Source organism: Macaca thibetana, chromosome 14 (genome assembly GCF_024542745.1).
Source record: "Macaca thibetana thibetana isolate TM-01 chromosome 14, ASM2454274v1, whole genome shotgun sequence".
In the NCBI taxonomy this organism is placed as follows: domain Eukaryota; kingdom Metazoa; phylum Chordata; class Mammalia; order Primates; family Cercopithecidae; genus Macaca; species Macaca thibetana.
Window position 1 is genome coordinate 25,263,022 of NC_065591.1, and position 17,202 is coordinate 25,280,223.

At 37.0% G+C, this 17,202-nt stretch overlaps 1 protein-coding gene across 18 annotated transcripts in view; it reads left to right on the top strand.

The window, feature by feature from the left end:
• LRRC4C (leucine rich repeat containing 4C) overlaps window positions 1-17,202 on the top strand; it is a 1,316,491-nt gene that overhangs the window by 1,287,498 nt on the left and 11,791 nt on the right. For 13 of the 18 annotated variants that reach the window (XM_050758335.1, XM_050758338.1, XM_050758336.1 and 10 more), the window contains one exon: window positions 9,900-9,960. The exons of the other annotated variants lie outside the window; for them this stretch is intronic. The gene's annotated coding sequence lies outside the window, so the exon portion shown is untranslated. The remainder of the gene's footprint in view (window positions 1-9,899; window positions 9,961-17,202) is intronic. 18 annotated transcript variants of the gene reach the window in all.

Consider the following 17,202-nt stretch of genomic DNA (forward strand, 5'->3'; position numbering starts at 1 on the left):
GCCGGCAGTTCAAGTTCCAGCCCCACCACAGAGTGACTGTAAAACCTTAAACATGGTATTTTAATGCTTTGTCTTGGTTGCTCAAAGACAAAATTGATAGGAGCACTTCTAAGCCATGAGGTTTGGTTAGGATTAGATGTGAGACTACGGCTAGTACATCATAGTAGTAGTGCTAGTCTTCATCCCTTTAGAAATGAGGAAAACGAGTTGCCAAAAGAATATGTCATTCAGCTTGGACAACAGAGCAAGACCCCATCTCTATAACAAATTTTAAAAGCAACCAGGTGTCGTAGCATGCACCTATAGTCCAGCTACTTTGAAGGGAGGCTGAGGTAGGAGGATCACTTGAGCCCAGAAGTTCAAGGTTACAGTGAGCTATGATCGCACTATTGCACTCTAGCCTGAGTGGCAGGCAAGACTCTGTCTCTGAAAAAAAAAAAAAAAGAAAAAAAAAAAAGGCACTTATCCAAATTTACATAGCTAGCAGAAGATATGTCTACACAGTACGGTGGCTAAAAGGAGGTGGATTTGGACAGTACTAATTGTATGATCTGGGTTAGGTGACAAACTTACAGAGCATCTGGCTCCTAATGTTTTTCATGGGGTTGTTGTGAGAATTAAATAAAACTGTGTATGTAAGTTAGTGCCTGTCATGGAAAGCACACCTTGTTTTTTGATCTCTTTGTCTCCTTTCCTCCCGTCACTTTTCTGATTTGTTTTGGTTTTGTGTGAATTCAAAGTTTGAAAATGATTGATCCCCAAAGTCTATCTAATACTTATAGTTTAAAGTGATCTTACAATTCATAAACTATCTCAAGTTATCCTGATAACAATGAGAAAGGAAAGACAGATGCTACCACACACGTTTTATAGGTTAGGAAAAAGGAGAGATCTTTAATATAGTGAATGAAGAAGCTGAGGTTTTACCTAATTCCCCAGGGTCCTTTATATAATTAAAATTTCCAACTCCATTGTTCTTAATTTGGATCCTATATTCGCAGCTTTTAAGGCTAAAACCCTATAGATATTAACTCCTCTTTCTTTTCTTTTTTTTTTTTTTTTTTTTTTTTTTTTTTTTTTTTTTGAGACGGAGTCTCGCTCTGTCGCCCAGCCCAGGCTGGAGTGCAGTGGCGCGATCTCGGCTCACTGCAAGCTCCGCCTCCCGGGTTCACGCCATTCTCCTGCCTCAGCCTCCCGAGTAGCTGGGACTACAGGCGCCCACAACCGCGCCCGGCTAATTTTTTGTATTTTTAGTAGAGACGGGGTTTCACCGTGGTCTCGATCTCCTGACCTTGTGATCCGCCCGCCTCGGCCTCCCAAAGTGCTGGGATTACAGGCGTGAGCCACCGCGCCCGGCCAACTCCTCTTTCTAATGAATTTGAGAGGAAGACACTTTTGGTCAAGAAGAAGGAAAGGAGGCAAGGAGAGGGTAGTCTCTTGCAATCCTGTTTCCAGGTCATTCTTCTTGGATCTGAAGATCCAAAAATTACATGTGGAAACGTAATTCTCCATTTCAGGGATAAATGAGGCAATGACTTTGTGCGACAATATGCCTATGTTGCTGGCTGGAGAAAAGGGGTGAAGAGAAAAAGCAAAAAAATAAAAATAAAAATCCAGATATCAATCAGAGATGTTGATTGACACATGGTGAATTCATTACTAGGTTACTAGGAAGAGAAAGTGTGAGAGTGCAGCTTGGACAAGAGTCTGATAGGACATGATTACTGGTAAAAGTGATAGTTCCTCTTCTCACATACACACACACACACACACACACACACACATGCCCATGTGCATACATAGGTGTACAGGTTTAATCAAAATAAACACTTCTTTAAATCATAATTTTGTTGTTTCAAAGAGCTCATATTGGAGATAAAAATGGTAGCTCTATCTTTTTTTGTTGTTGTATGCTTTTACTTGCCTTATTATTAGAATATTGATTCTCAACAAAAGCAAAACCAAAAACAAAACAAAAAGAATATTGATTCCATGTTATCTTTGGAAGAACCTTAAGCTACTGTGTCCATTTGGGGAGTGCTAGTTCAGTTAAAACTAAGTAATATAATCTCTAAAGCCAATTATCCTGCCACACAGAAATAGCAATATGTCACAGTGTACTGAAAGTGCGATCAAGTAATGGTGCTGCAGGCAAGCCCTCTGTTCTGGAACTCCCACTTTTCCCCAGGTTCCTCCATAAGTTATATGATGCATGGCAACATTACAAAATTGGTGAAGCTGAATTTCTTTACTAGTTCTTAGATGAAAGTTAATTACAAATAGAAGTTTTAGTATTTTTCCTCCATGCACTCACAGGTCATCTTGGTAGCCTTGGGATTGAAGAGAGTAGGTAAGAAAAGTCTCTCTGGATGGGCCGGGCGTGGTGGCTCATGCCTGTAATCCCAGCACTTCCGGAGGCTGAGGCGGACAGGTCACGAGGTCAGGAGATCAAGACCCACCTGGCTAACACAGTGAAACCCCATGTCTACTAAAAATACAAAAAAAAAAAAAAAAAAAAAATAGCCCAGCATGGTGGCAGGCACCTGTAGTCCCAGCTACTTGGGAGGCTGAGGCAGGAGAATGGCGTGAACCCAGGAGGCGGAGCTTGCAGTGAGCTGAGATCTCACCACCGCACTCCAGCCTGGGCAACAGAGCGAGACACCGTCTCAAAAAAAGAAAAAAGAAAGAAAGAAAGAAAAGAAAAGTCTCTGGATGGATGCTGTAGCAGCCTTTTTTTTTTTTTTTTTTTTTTAAGGGACCAGGTGGTAAATATTTTAGGCTTTGCAAGCCATATAGTTTATCATAACCATTCAGTTCTGCCCTTCACTGTAAAAGCAGCCATAGACAATGCTTACATGCATGGGTGTGGAAGTCTGCTAATAAAACTTTACTTACAAAAACTGGGGTGGTGAGCCCAATTTTGCCTATGGGCAGTCATTTCCAAACCATTCATCTTAGAGTTTTGCTTACATCTCCATCCCCCTTCTAGTTCTGCTCACATGTCAGGTGCAGCTTAAAAAATGGGACTAAGAAATGTAAGAATGACACCTATATCATAATTTAACCTAATTTTGTGGATTGTACTTTGTACACACTGATTTCTTATTAAAGTTTATTTTTGTGGTATGCCTTTGACATAGAAAGAAAACATATTCTGTCCTCACTTTACAGATGGGTACAGAAAGTTTAAGTAACTTGCATTATTATCACTCAACATCTCTGATATCCATATTAGAATCTGTCAGCCCTGTGCTTTTTCAATTGGATTATTCTTTTAAAAATGCATCCTTTCAAGGATGAAAACATGGTGGGAAAAATAACTAAAAAGTAATTTTAGCCATCCAAATCAAGGAAACATAGTTCATAATGGCTTAAATAGGAGCATGCACAGGCTTCCCTACTTTCTGATCCCATTATGATACCATAAGGACCCAGTTCTTTATTGCTTTTCATGTATAGCTCTATTTTTTTCCCATGAAATATTTTTGCAAATGATGCCTTGCAGGCAAAGTGAATACAGAAAAATACAGGGAGTTTTTACTTTCCGTGGTACTGTGTTAACTGAAGCTCATTCATTCTGGAATTGAATCCTAGTTTTGCAAGGTTCCATGGTAACTAAGAACAAATATAGGAATTGTGCAAAAAAAGAAAACTTGGTTTCAATATTCACAACCTATGGTTAACACAGCATGGAGCAAAATGAGGAACTGCCTTAAGTAAATAAATAACTACGAATCTAATTTTCAAATGTCTGCATTTGCTGAATAATTCCCTTTTGCGGTCATTAGGAAGAAACAAAAAAATCACTGATTCCAGTCATTTCCATTATCTGACATGTCATCACCAAGGTTTCCTCATTATGCAATGTTAACAGTATTGAGGTTACTTTAAACCAGTTTCCATTTCCAATTAGGAGGCCATCCCTGCTATCTGCATTCTGATTAAATGACGTTGCCTGGAAATCACAGAAAGAGTCTACTCTGTTTCCTCCCCTTGCTCAGATCTCATAAACACAGGCTCAATTAAAGAGAGTTTCCTTATCAGGTTTTTGTGGGTCATTTTGGTGAATTTATTAAACTCTTCAGTCGTGCTGAAAACTGGAAAGCAGTGGGTCTGAGATATTCAGGGGGAACCACTAGATTTGTAGGACTTACTTCAAAGTTGTAGGGACTATAAAATATACAGAAATCAGAGCAAGCCACAGGTGAAGAATCGTGGGATCTGGTAAATATATATATAAAGAGTATCACATATTAAAGATTCCAGAACAGAGATGGAAAAATCATGATGTTATTTCAGCTTATATTTTAGGTAAAAGTCAAAGCCTGACCCAGGTCATCATTATTTTATAGTTTGATGATTGAAATAATCTATTTCACTCTGTTCTATTCATATTCCATACCACTGCAGACTTGCTTTTCCTTAAATACTCTTCCCACTGTCCTTTTCCCTTCTAGTTTTGCCTGTGGGCAGTAGTTTCCAAACCATTCATCTTAGAGTTTTGCTTATATCTCCATTACCTTTCTAGTTCTACTCACATGTCAGAAAGAAAAATCAAGTCCCTACCATCTATCCATGAGTTCATATCAAATCTCAATTCCTTGTCTATTTTTTATATCCTGGTGTTATTTCATTTATTCTACTTACTACTCCACTGCCTATGTCGTGTTTACTTTCATATATATTCCCTACCCAACTTGTGCCTATTTTCAAACAAATTCTTTCTCTTTTCTTGATTATTATTATTATTTAGAGATAGTGTCTTGCTATGTTGCACAGGCTGAGCTCAGATTCCTAGGCTCAAGTGAACCTTCTGCTTCGGCCTCCCAAGTAGCTGGGACTACAGGCACGTGCCACCATACCTGGTTCTTTCTCTTTTTTCTCTCTTTCTGCTCTGTTAGTGCATGTTCCTTATTGTGTGCTGCTATAATACGTAATTCTAACGAATAGAGAATAGAATTTCTCTAGTACTTTCTGCTGCATTATAATTCCCTGCGTACTCACCTGTGAATCATACTGCACTGTGAGATTCTTGATGAGAGACACTTGGCCCTAAGTGCCAAGAAGTGAGCATTGTGCTTGAAATTTGGTAGGCACTCAAAAAACATTATTGAAGGAAAGTGCCTGTTTCTTTCTTTTCTCTCTTGAAATGCTAGACCTTTTGCTTATTCAAATCTACATATCCCCTAGATCCACTGTCCACATACCTTTCACTGATTGCTCAAGCCTCACTGGTTCTTTCTGAACACCCAGAATACTTACAAGGATCTACGCAATCATAGACACTCCCTCAGTGGAGCATGTTGGCATTGGTTTATGACTATTGTTTATACTGGGCTTGTCTCAGTACCCTATTACAAATGATCAATGATGACAAGTTACTGAATTGGAGTTCCCTGTTAAATATAGCATTAGAGAGTATACCTAGAATCATATATTATTATAGCTGAAATGACTTTAGACATTCTCTTTCCCCACACCCTACTATAAAATGAATTCCAGACATCTTTAGTGCTTTGCCTGGGGTTATAAATATGTTTTTGGTTACTCTGTAGGAAATTGGGGTTTCGTACTATTTAATAATGAACAAGGAAGTAAGTACTTGGTAAAACATTGGAATGTGATTTTTAAATCTGAATGACTCTATGTACATGATATTTATTCTCTTCGAATTGCCTTGCATGGTAATTTAAATTGCATTGCTCATTATAAAAATCCATATGCCTTTTGGGTGCTATTGTTGGTTTGTTTGTTTTCAACCTATAAAGGCATTGGTGACCTTAGCACAGGGCATTTTCTAAGGATTAATGAGAAGTTGGGGGTTAATGACTATCAACTCCTCCCAGCCAGTCATCAATCCAAAGGAAGCCTGGGAAGCAAGGCTATTAACCGCATTACCAACTTTCTGAAATCACATCCTTCTCTGCCTGCCTTGCCAAGGACTTAGGTTTCAGATGGGCTTGTTAGATCTTTTTTCAAAACCACTTCTTTAGTTACTTGCTTTGTCATTAACCTAGATGAAAACAAAATATATATGGAAAATAATTTTCTACATATTTTGATTAAACATAATTTGAAATACTCAGCCCTTTTTATATGCTTTTCTCTCCCATATATTTTTCAAACTGAAAGTCTAGAGCAAATCAGCCTATTGTGCATCCCAAGAAGCTAAAACATATGACCTGTTTCTGCAGTTTACCCTCTCTCCAACGCAGATTTGTTTATTGAGGGAGGATCCTTATTAGGGTTTTGGTTATATTTGTTTTAATAGAATATTATTGTTTCATATTTATTTCTTTTATAAGGTTGTTTTTCCACTAATATTCATAAGTACGGTGTTTTCTCCTTTGGCATCAGCCATGGTCACCCAAAACACCCTAAGAGATAAACATCAATGCATTAGCTAATGCATTACTACATTTTCCTTTGAGGAATAAACTATAGGAAAATGAAAGAAGATTCTGGAACAGAGAAGTTCCCATTTCTGCTCTGTTGAGGGAGCACAGGACCTTATTTTATCATTCTGCATCCTGATTCATACATTGCCACCAAATCCTTAAAGAAATGACATGGAGTGACAAAATGTCACTTGTGTACTAGTGTTTAAGCTGTTTGGCAAAGATTGCTGTCACCAGGGTAGACTGCATCCCAAGACCCTTCCCAACGGGCATTTGTTTTGAGGAATTTACTCAAGACCTGGGATTTTACTCTCAGAAATTTGATTTTGGTAGCTCATTATGAGAAGGTTGTAAATGTACTTGCTGAACACGTAAGAAATTGATGTATAGAGCGGAATGCCAATTCACTAATTTATAGCTAGAACTCTAACAGACCTTCCAAGCACTTCAGTCTATCAGTTATTTTGTATGGAACTTAAACTTTTTTGGAGTCATAAATCTCTTTGAGAGTATGATGTTAAGACTAATGAATAATCTTTGTATAAAAATATATAATCACATTTAAACAAAAATCGGCATATAATTTCAGGAGGTTCACAAATGATTTGAAGCCCATTAATAAACTTAGGAACCCATTATGGTATTGTACAATTTCATGGAAAGGGAAATAATAATCAAATAAGGTTATTGATGAAAAAAAACAAGAGAACTTAATTGTATGATTCAAATTGTTATATTATTATAGTCGATGCATCAATCATTCTCCATATATGGACTTTAACTGTCATCAGTGCTAGACAAATAATGGAAACAATGAAGACAATAACAAATATTCCTACAGTATTGATTATGTACAAGACACTGTTCTGACAGTTTCTATATTAACTCATTTATCCTCACAATAATAGAGTCCAAAATCACAATACTCAATCCCCAGGCAGTTTCACAGAAGGGTATTACAAAAATTTGTTCTCTGTTTTTTAAGTCTCTATGTACTATTAGTGTCTGCTTAGTTGTGTAAGCAGCTAGAAATCTGCAACAATCAACCTTTTCTTGAGGCCACATATTTATTTCTATATTGAGCATACATAATATGCAAGATACTCTGGATGTAATGTGTAGGAGACAGGTTACTGCTGCTAAGGATAGATTTTTTACCCTAACCCATCATTTTCAATCCCCTATTTACATGCTGACTTTTGGTAATTTACTTCTTCACAATTTTAATATATAAGCTTTCATTTGTTTATATGGAGGGTGGCAAGGAGTAATTATTGAGCCCTCTCTTTATCATTTAAACTAAGTTTTATACCTTTTCTATCTTTTTGGTTCACATGTAAGTCTTAGCAATGGACTTCAATACATTATGTTTTTATAAAATTAATTTATCAATTTGGCTGCTGACTATGAATTAAAAGATGTGACATATTTCAGTAATTCAATTCAGCTAATATTTATTGAATGCCTAAATAGCATCCAGTTTCTGTCTTTGAGAAAGCTTATGATGAAATAGGTTGAACACATTCCTAAACATTTACATGCAAACACAGATTTGGTAAGTGTTACAGTCTTGGCTTTACAGACAATTTAGGGGAAGGATGGATATTTATACTGATCAATAAGACTGGTGACAGCCTAGTAGAAAGAGCCATTGTAAAATTGGCTCTGACTGGATACAATTTTGATTTAAAAAAATCAGGGTAGGTAATTTCAATCTAAAGTAAGAAGGAGCAAGTCCCCAAAGAGGAAAAGTAGAGGGAGTATTTTTAGAGTCTGAACAGACTGCAGCCTAGACTGTGTTAAGAACAGTAGGAGATAGGACTGGGAAAGCAGAATGGCACAGCACTATGGAGGGGCTTACATGTCACACGAAGGCAGTGGTTTTCAAAGAGGACAATTTTGCCCCCCTGGGGACATTTGGCAATGTCTGGAGACACTGTAGATTGTCACAACTGAGGTTGCTACTGGCATCTAGTGGGTAGAGGCAGTAAGGGATTTTGGCTTAATTCTGTAGGCACTGGGGAACTCTTGGTGGGCTATGCTTTCTTGCACTGTGATTGTTGAGGCTCCTATGTATTGTTATACTAAGTCTGCAAAACGTTGCTTTGAAAATCTCCTATGGGAAAAATATGAAAAGAAAAGACCACTTGTGGAGATAAGGAATAACATATATTAATCATTAAATGTCCCTTGAACTTGAAGAAAAAAAGAAAAGGAAGAAAAAAGAAGCAACAGTTTCATGCATTGTGGGTCTCCAGACTTAAAATATTAGCACAAAGGAGAATGTAGGTATTGTTACCAACAGGCATATTTCGAATCATTGGAGCATTCTGATTTCATTACCTGGAGAGTGAAATATCTAGCAGTACATGGAGCTCGAGATTTTAAATATTTTTCTCTGGTTATACATTTCACTAAAGCAAATTGCTGTCAAAAGCATAAACATACCCCCAAACACCTCAAATCCCACCCTATAATTTGAGAAACAAGTTGATCATCTATATTTTACATTTTCTTAAATAATTAATATCAAAAAGTGAATAAGATCAAAAGGATTTATAAACAGTCAGAAACCTCATGCCAGGTACACTTATCTCTCCAGCATCATGAGAGGGTAAACAAGCAGGAAAAAAACAAATTAATTTTATTTTTAGCCCTGCCAAGCTGTGAATGTATCCCTGGGTCGGATTTTTTAGCATGAAGTAGATTTGACTTTTTGTTGCTAAGACAAGGTTTGGAGCCGCCATAGCCTTCCCCAGTCCCTTGCTTATTCTATCTTGTTGCTTTAGATTGTGATAGTAGAGTGAGAAGATCTTTTCCACCCATGGATTTTTAAATAAATGGTTCAAATGAGTCTCTGTAGCAGGAATGTGGTGATCAAGAATCCCTTCCATTTTAAAGGCATTTGCTGACTCTAGGAGTTCCTTTCTCTGTTATAAAGTGGTCTGATCCAATGCAGTGACCTGAAAGCAGTCCTCCCTAGCTCTGGAGTACATGTAAGGGGGAAGAAGCAAATCATGAAAACAACTAGGCATCCTCTTAGGCAGAAATTTTCAAGGTAATCGTGTTATTTTAGGCACATACAGCAGAGGGCATTGTTTGGTCAAACATAAAACAGGGCTGCTACTGATAATAATAGACAAAGAGAAAGAAATAGGGAAATCTCCCCAACTTTATCACCCACCCCATCCCCCTCAAAAAAAAAAAATGCAAAGAGACAGTGAGATGATCTTTAAATCACTGTTCTTCCCAGCTCTTGGTAGGAGAAACTTCTATGAAAATAACTACAAACTGGAAAACATTATTCCAAAAATCAATGAAATTCCTGCTATGTGAATGGGGTTCTACTAGGTGCTAGGGATCAATAAGTGAGTATGATATCCTATGGGTCCTTAGTGAGTTTACAGCCTTGACTTAATGAGTTTTCAACCTGCTTCTGTCTGGTTGAGCACTCATTCATTCATTCATGCATTTAACAATACTCCATGATTGCTGTTCTAGGTGAATACTACTGAATAAGGAAGACAAGTCTCTACTCCATGGAAATTAACCTTCCACCGAGGTGAGACGGGCAGTAAGAAAATATGCACCTGAGTGTATGAGAAAAAATAACAAATAGTGATATGTGCTATGATGAAAATTGAATATGGGTAACTTATTAAATATGACAAAAGGGATACTTTTTGCTAGGTAATCAAAAAGAACTTTCTGAGAAGGTAAAATTTAAAGTGAGCCCAGAATTAAAAGGAAAACCAACTATGCAAAAATCAAAGGATACACATTGCAGGCAGAGGGAATCCTAGTACAAAGGTCCTGAGTCGGGAACAAGCTGAATCTTTTGAGAAACCACGAAAGGCCAATGGGGTTGAACCGAGAAGGTGGAGTAAGAAAAAGTTGAAAAGTGGGAGAAGCAGACAGAGGTCAGGCTGTGTCTTGGAGACCAAAGCAGTTTGCATTTTGTTCTAAAAAGGTACAGAGCTAATAGGGGTGTTTCAACTAAAAAAAATAGCATGAACATATTTATAATTTAAAAGTTCAATCTAAATACTCTATAAAGAATGAATTGTGCTAATACAGTTAACCAAAGTAGGGAAATTAATGGCAGTGTGTTTCAGAGGTTCAAGTCAGAAATGAAGATGACAAATAATCTAGAAAGAGACAATGAGGAAAAGTAGACAGACCCACATTATGTTTTAAAGTTGAATCAGAATAGTGCTGGGCTGCAGGTGAATACAGAAAAAGAAAAGTCAAAGAAGAGTTTAACATTTTTGCCTTGAGCAACTGGTCACTTGGTAGTGGCTTTTATGGAGGTTCAGGGGCAAGTTTGGGGATTTGCTTTCAGTGTACACAATGCCATTTAATTCGTGTAATTCTCACAATGTCTATTTATTGCGTTGTTATCATCATTCCCACTTAGGAAGGTGCAGCTCCGAGAAGTCCAATTTGCCAAAGATCAAAGAGTCAGGAATACCAAACCAACCTTCCAGCAGGAGGCCTTGTACTCTAAAGCTGGTTTTTGTTTTGCTGGGTCTTACTATTGTAGATTGGGCATTCTTTGTTTGCTTCAGCATTGTTTCAAATTAGAAAGAGGACTAAAACTAAATGTGTGTTTAGTAGTCCTTTGTGTGCAATTTGCAGGGTGGACATGAGCCACACTAGATATCAAAGATGCTTCTTTCCTGACTTGAAGATCGGAGATTCCAAAATGATACACTGCTCTTTTTGTGTACCCTGATATTTTCTAACATGACCATATGCAGAAGCTAATTTTCTCTTCATTGGTATTTCATGCTCTACAGGATTTTAACTAGGGCGTATTAATTTGAACTATACGCGTCTCAGTAGTCAGATAATCAGATTGGAGATCGGTTCCATTCATTTTTAAAGCAATACTAGGGATGTCGATTATTAAAGTCACTTACTTTCTCGTCAAAGTCTTCTCTCCAATTTCCTTTAGGGACGAGGGCAGAAACTTTCTAAAACAATATTCTCATCATTCCCTCTCCTGCTTAAAAGCCTCAAGTTTCTAAGATTTTTTATTAAAATATATTCAAAATTTTTATTAGGCTTGCAGTGCTCCGCAATTGGGCTAGTTTAACTAAGTTCTATAGTGTAAATCCTTTACTTCCATTAAGTCAATTTTCTTATTATTTTGTGCTCCTACTCTGCTTTCATGAGTAAGTTCCTACCTCTTCCAATACTGCCCTGCCTCCATGCCAATCTATACTCCTTTAAAGACCTGCATAAAATTCCAAATCTCTATTTTTTTTAATTTATTTTTTTATTTTTTTGAGACGGAATCTAGCTCTGTTGCCTGGCTTGAGTGCAGTGGCACAATCTCGGCTGACCGTAACCTCTGCCTCCCAGTTCAAGCGATTTTCCTGCCTCAGCCTCCTGAGTAGCTGGGATTACAGGCGCCCACCACCACACCCAGCCACTTTTTGTATTTTTAGTAGAGACGGGGTTTCACCATGTTGGCCAGGATGGTCTCGATCTCTTAACCTTGTGATCTGCCCACCTCGGCTCCCAAAGTACTGGGATTACAGGCATCAGCCACAGCACCTGGCCCCAAATTCTCTTTTTTTTTGAGACAAAGTTTTGCTCTGTTGCCAGGCTGGAGTGCAATGGTGCTATCTCAGCTCACTACAACATCCGCCTCCTGGGTTCAAGCTATTCTCCTGCCTCAGCCTCCCGAGTAGCTGGGATTACAGGCATGTGTCAACACACCTGGTTAATTGTGTATTTTTAGTAGAGATGGAGTTTCTCCTTGTTGGTCAGGCTGGTCTTGAACTCCCCACCTCAGGTGATTTGCCTACCTCAGCCTCCCCAAGTTCTGGGATTACAGGTGTGAGCCACCATGCCCATCCCCAAATTCTCTTCTTAAAGCATTCTCTGATTAGCTATGCCTACATTAATCTCTGGCAATTATTTATGGCATGTAAATATTGAATATATTGACTTACACTAGTACCTATAGGCATATCTGTGCATTTTTAAATTTTTGATATATGTCTATAATTTGTTTTATAGCTCTAAGATGGGAAAGTTCTTGAAGACATGGGTCATTTAGCTCTCTTACAATCCTTATTATACTCTCCAGCACATGAGCCCATGTTGGTGGCAGCCACATTGTTGTTGTTGTTTTAATTTGCTAGTACATAATTCTCTGTAGTCAGAACTTCTCACCTAATGATATGGTAATGTTACCACTAGTAATATATAGTTACAACACTTGTGACAACATTAAAATATCATTAGGTGAGAAGTCCTGACTACAGAGAAACATAAACCCTAAGAATACATTATACATTCTTCCACTGTGAGCCAAATAAGTCTTCTAGAAGAGTGAAAATGCAGTCAGGTGGTTTTTTTTGGTTGTGTGTGTGTGTGTGTTTTTTTTTTTTCCCATAAATCTCAACTTCTGAAATTTTAGCATTTTCTAGAAACTTTGCAGAGTCAGTGTGTTTAGCTAAACAGCTGCCTGTTAACTTGACAGGTTGATTCACTGGGTTATAGCCATTTAAATGTTGTAGCATTTCCATTACATTTACCTACTGGTTCAGCCCTGGGCATATTTACAAAAACAAATTTCTTTTCCCTGAAAATCTGCAGAACTACATACTCCTGCATAAGGGGTGGAGAAAGCTCAAGATGTGCAAGATTGGGTTAAAAATGGGAAAACAAATGATCTATATTAGGAAATGTTTATGAAATAAACTTGATTTGAAGGCGTGTGTTACCTTTGGTAATGGTGTTATTTAATTCTTTGTTTTGTTTTTTCTCCTGTGTATTCTAGCATCCTTTAAAACCCAGAGATGTCCAGATAAATGATTTTGCAGTAGAAATCCTTCTTAGCATGATGTGGGATGAGCTTCAGACCTTTCTTATAAGGATATCATGTTGCTTTACCTTAACTTGTTTCCTTTGAAAGTTCTCGTATTTATAATAGTATAGGAAAATAAAATATAAAATTTTCCCCTTTCTTTGCTATTCGCTGAGGAAATAAGGAGAGAGACAGAGACAGAGGAAGAAGAAATGAATATGAATGTATCAGGATAGGTTTGGCTGCATATAACCAGAGAAAAAATAACTGCTTATACTGTAATATATTATTTTACATAATAAGAAGTCAAGAGGAAAAACAGTTACAGGGTTCATTAATTCAGCTGCTTATCACAAATATCAAAGATGTAAGTTCTTTCCATTTTTTTGTTTTTTCTTTCTTGATATATCAGCTTTGTCCTCAGGCTGACTCCCCTCTTGGCCACAAGATGGCTACAGCAGCTCTAGGCATCTTTTACCCTCAACAGTATCTAGAAACAGAACAAAGAATTATGTCTTCCCCATGTTTTTCTTCTTATTAGTGAGAGAAAAAAAATTCCTGCAATCCCTCAACTGACTTCCCCTCACATCTTATTAGCCAAATTGTGTCACATGTTCAGACCTCATTAGTCTCTGAAAGCAGGAATGGTACTATCAATCTTTGCTTAGACAAGAGCTTAGCTAACTATAATCTGTAAGACAACCTGCTACTTTTTTGTGTGTGCTCTATGAGCTAAGAATGTTTGTGAATTTTTAAATGGTTAGGAAATAGAATATATATATTCTTTTAAAAAAAAGTTTAATTATTGTGGGTACATAGTAGGTGTATATATTTATGGGATACATGAGATACTTTGATACAGGCATACAATGCGTAGTAATCACATTAGGGTAAATGGGGCACCCATCACCTCAAGCATTTACCCTTTGTGTTACAACAATTTTACTATTTTAGTTCTTTTAAAATGTACAGTAAATTATTGTTGACTGTAGTCACCTTATTGTGCTATCAAATAGATCTTATTAATTCTGTCTAACCATATTTTTATACCCATTAACCATCCCTCCTTCGCCTCCCCACATCCGACTATGCTTCCCAGTCTCTGATAGCCATCATTCTACTCTCTATCTCCATTAGTCAATTGTTTTACTTTTTAGCTCTCACAAATAAGTAAGAACATATGAAATTTGTCTTTCTGTGCTTGGCTTATTTCACTTAACACAATGACCTCCAGTTCCATCCATGTTGTTGCAAGTGATAGTTTCTCATTCTTTTTTATAGCTGAATAGAATGTCATTGTATATATGTACCACATTTTAAAAATTTATTTGTCTGTTGATGGACACTTAGATTGCTTCCAAATCTTTGATATTATGAATAGTGCTGCAATAAACAGGGGAGTGCAGATATTTCTTTCATATATTGATTTCCTTTTTTGGGAAATATATGCCTAGCAGTGGAACTGCTTGATTATATTATAGTTCTATTTTTAGTTTTTTGAAGAACTTCCAAAGTGTATTCCATAGTGGTTATACTAACTTACATTTTGGCCAACAGTGTACAAGGGTTCCCTTTTCCCCACATCCTCACCAGCATTTGTTACTGTTTTTGGATAAAAGCCATTTTAACTTGAGTGAGATGATATCTCATTACAATGTCTATTTAAGTCTTTAATCCATTTTGATTTTTTTATGTGACAAGAGATAGAGGTCTAGTTTTCTTCTTCTGCATATAGACATCCAGTTTTCTCAGCACCATTTATTAAAGAGGCTGTCCTTTCTCCAGTGTATGTTCTTGGCACCTTTGTCAAAAATGAGTTCACTGTAGATGCATGGATTTGTTTCTGGGTTCTCTATTACATTCCATTGGTCTATGTGTCTGCTTGTATGCCAGTACTATGCTGTATTGGTTACTATAGCTCTGTAGTATAATTTGAAGTCAGGTAATATGATTCCTCCAGTTTTGTTCTTTTTGTTCAGGATAGCTTTGGCTATTCTGGGTCTTTTGTGGTCTCATATACATTTTAAGATTTTTTTTCCATTTCTGTGAAGAATGTCTTTGGTATTTTGACAGGGATTGCATTGAATCTGTAGATTGCTTAGTGTAATATGGACATTTTAATCCTATTGATTCTTCTAATCCATGAGCATGGAATATCTTTCCATTTTTTGTGTGTCTGCTTTAATTTCTTCTTTCATCAATGTTTTATAGTTTTCATTGTAGAGATCTTTCAGTTATTTAAGTTAATTCCTCAGTATTTTATTGTATTTATAGCTATAGTAAATGGGATTAATTTCTTGATGTCTTTTTTCAGATTGTTTTCTGTTGGCATTTAGAAATGCTACTTATTTTTGTATGTTGATTTTGTATTCTGCAACTTGACTGAATTTATCAGTTCTAACAGTTTTTTGGTAGAGTCCTTAGGGTTTTCCAAATATAAGATCGTGTCATCTGCAAACAAAGATAATTTGACTTCTTCTTTTCCAAGATGTCCTTTATTTGCCTTGTCTGATTGCTCTAGCTACAATTTCCAAAACTATTATTTTATACTATAAATAGTATTATTGGAGCACAGCGATGCCCATTCATATAACTTTTGTCTATGGCTGCTACAGTGGCATAACTGAGTAGTTGCAACAAGAGATCACATGGCTTACAAAGCCTGAAATAATTACTATCTGGCCCTTAACAGAAAAAGTTTGCCTACTTCTAGCTTAAATGAAATTTATTCACCCTTAAGTACTGGGTCAGCCTCTCCCAAAACAGATAAAACAGTATATATATGTGTGTGTATATATATACACACTTTTTATATAGACATAAAAAGTATATAGACCTATATCTATATCTATATCTATATATATATATCTATATCTATATATATTTGTTTTGTTTCGTTTTTGCATGGGAGTAAATGTTTCTATATAAAATTTCCTTAGAAAAGAGTAAGGGGCTAGGATGTTTGGGTAAGCAACAAATTTGTGTTTGTGGGGTGGGGGAGGGTGAAGATATTGTTTGAGATTCAATCACATTTTAAATGAATAATACACCTTTAGTATTGTAAAAAGGTAATTCCCGAAATATCACCAATATAACTTGTTGATAAGGCGGAGCTGACTTTATTGATTATGGTGGTGAGGAAAAGAACCACCTCACAAAGTTTGGCAGTGTCTGTGAGTGGAACTGTGAAGATTAGGTCAGAATTTATTAAGAATTGGAAGTTTTACTGACATAGGAACAGAAAACCAAATACCACATGTTCTCTCTTATAAGTGGAAGCTGAACAATGAGAACGTACGGACACAGGGAGGGTAACAACACACACTGGGGCCTGTTTGGGATGCGGGGGGAGGAAGAGCATCAGAAAGAAATAGATAATGCATGCAGGGTTTAATACGTAGGTGATGGGTTGATAGGTATAGAAAACCACCATGGCACACGTGTAACCCATGTAACACCTGCACGTCCTGAACATGTGTCTAGGAACTTAAAATTTAATTTAATTTAATTTTAAAAAAAGAATTGGAAGTTTGAGTCTAGGAAGGTTTTTCAGTGTAGAAACTTGTTTAGGATTATACAAGAATTATGACACAACAATTTAGGATTGAGGAAAACAGCAAGGTGAGTCAAAAGATTCAGTAAATCTGAGCACAGATGTCTGTTGAATTTTCCATGAAAGAGTAGATAGAACTTTGGGGGAAGTTCCTATAAGGATCAGTGAAGCCATTTGCTTTGGTGGAAGAGCCCCAGAAGAGGAAAGAGGTGCTAAGACAGACAGTGGAACAGCAAAGTCATGTTAATGTAGATGGTAAGGTGTGGTTTGGAGTCTTAGGGTCGAGGGGTAAGCAGTTTTAGTTCTCCTGTTTAGGGAGGTTTGTTAAGGATAATGTGAGGAGGGAAAGAAGGGGTACAGTTGTGGTTAGCTGAATTCATCTTTCTCCCTCCTTGCTTACAAACTAGTTCTAATATCTAGACAAAGCC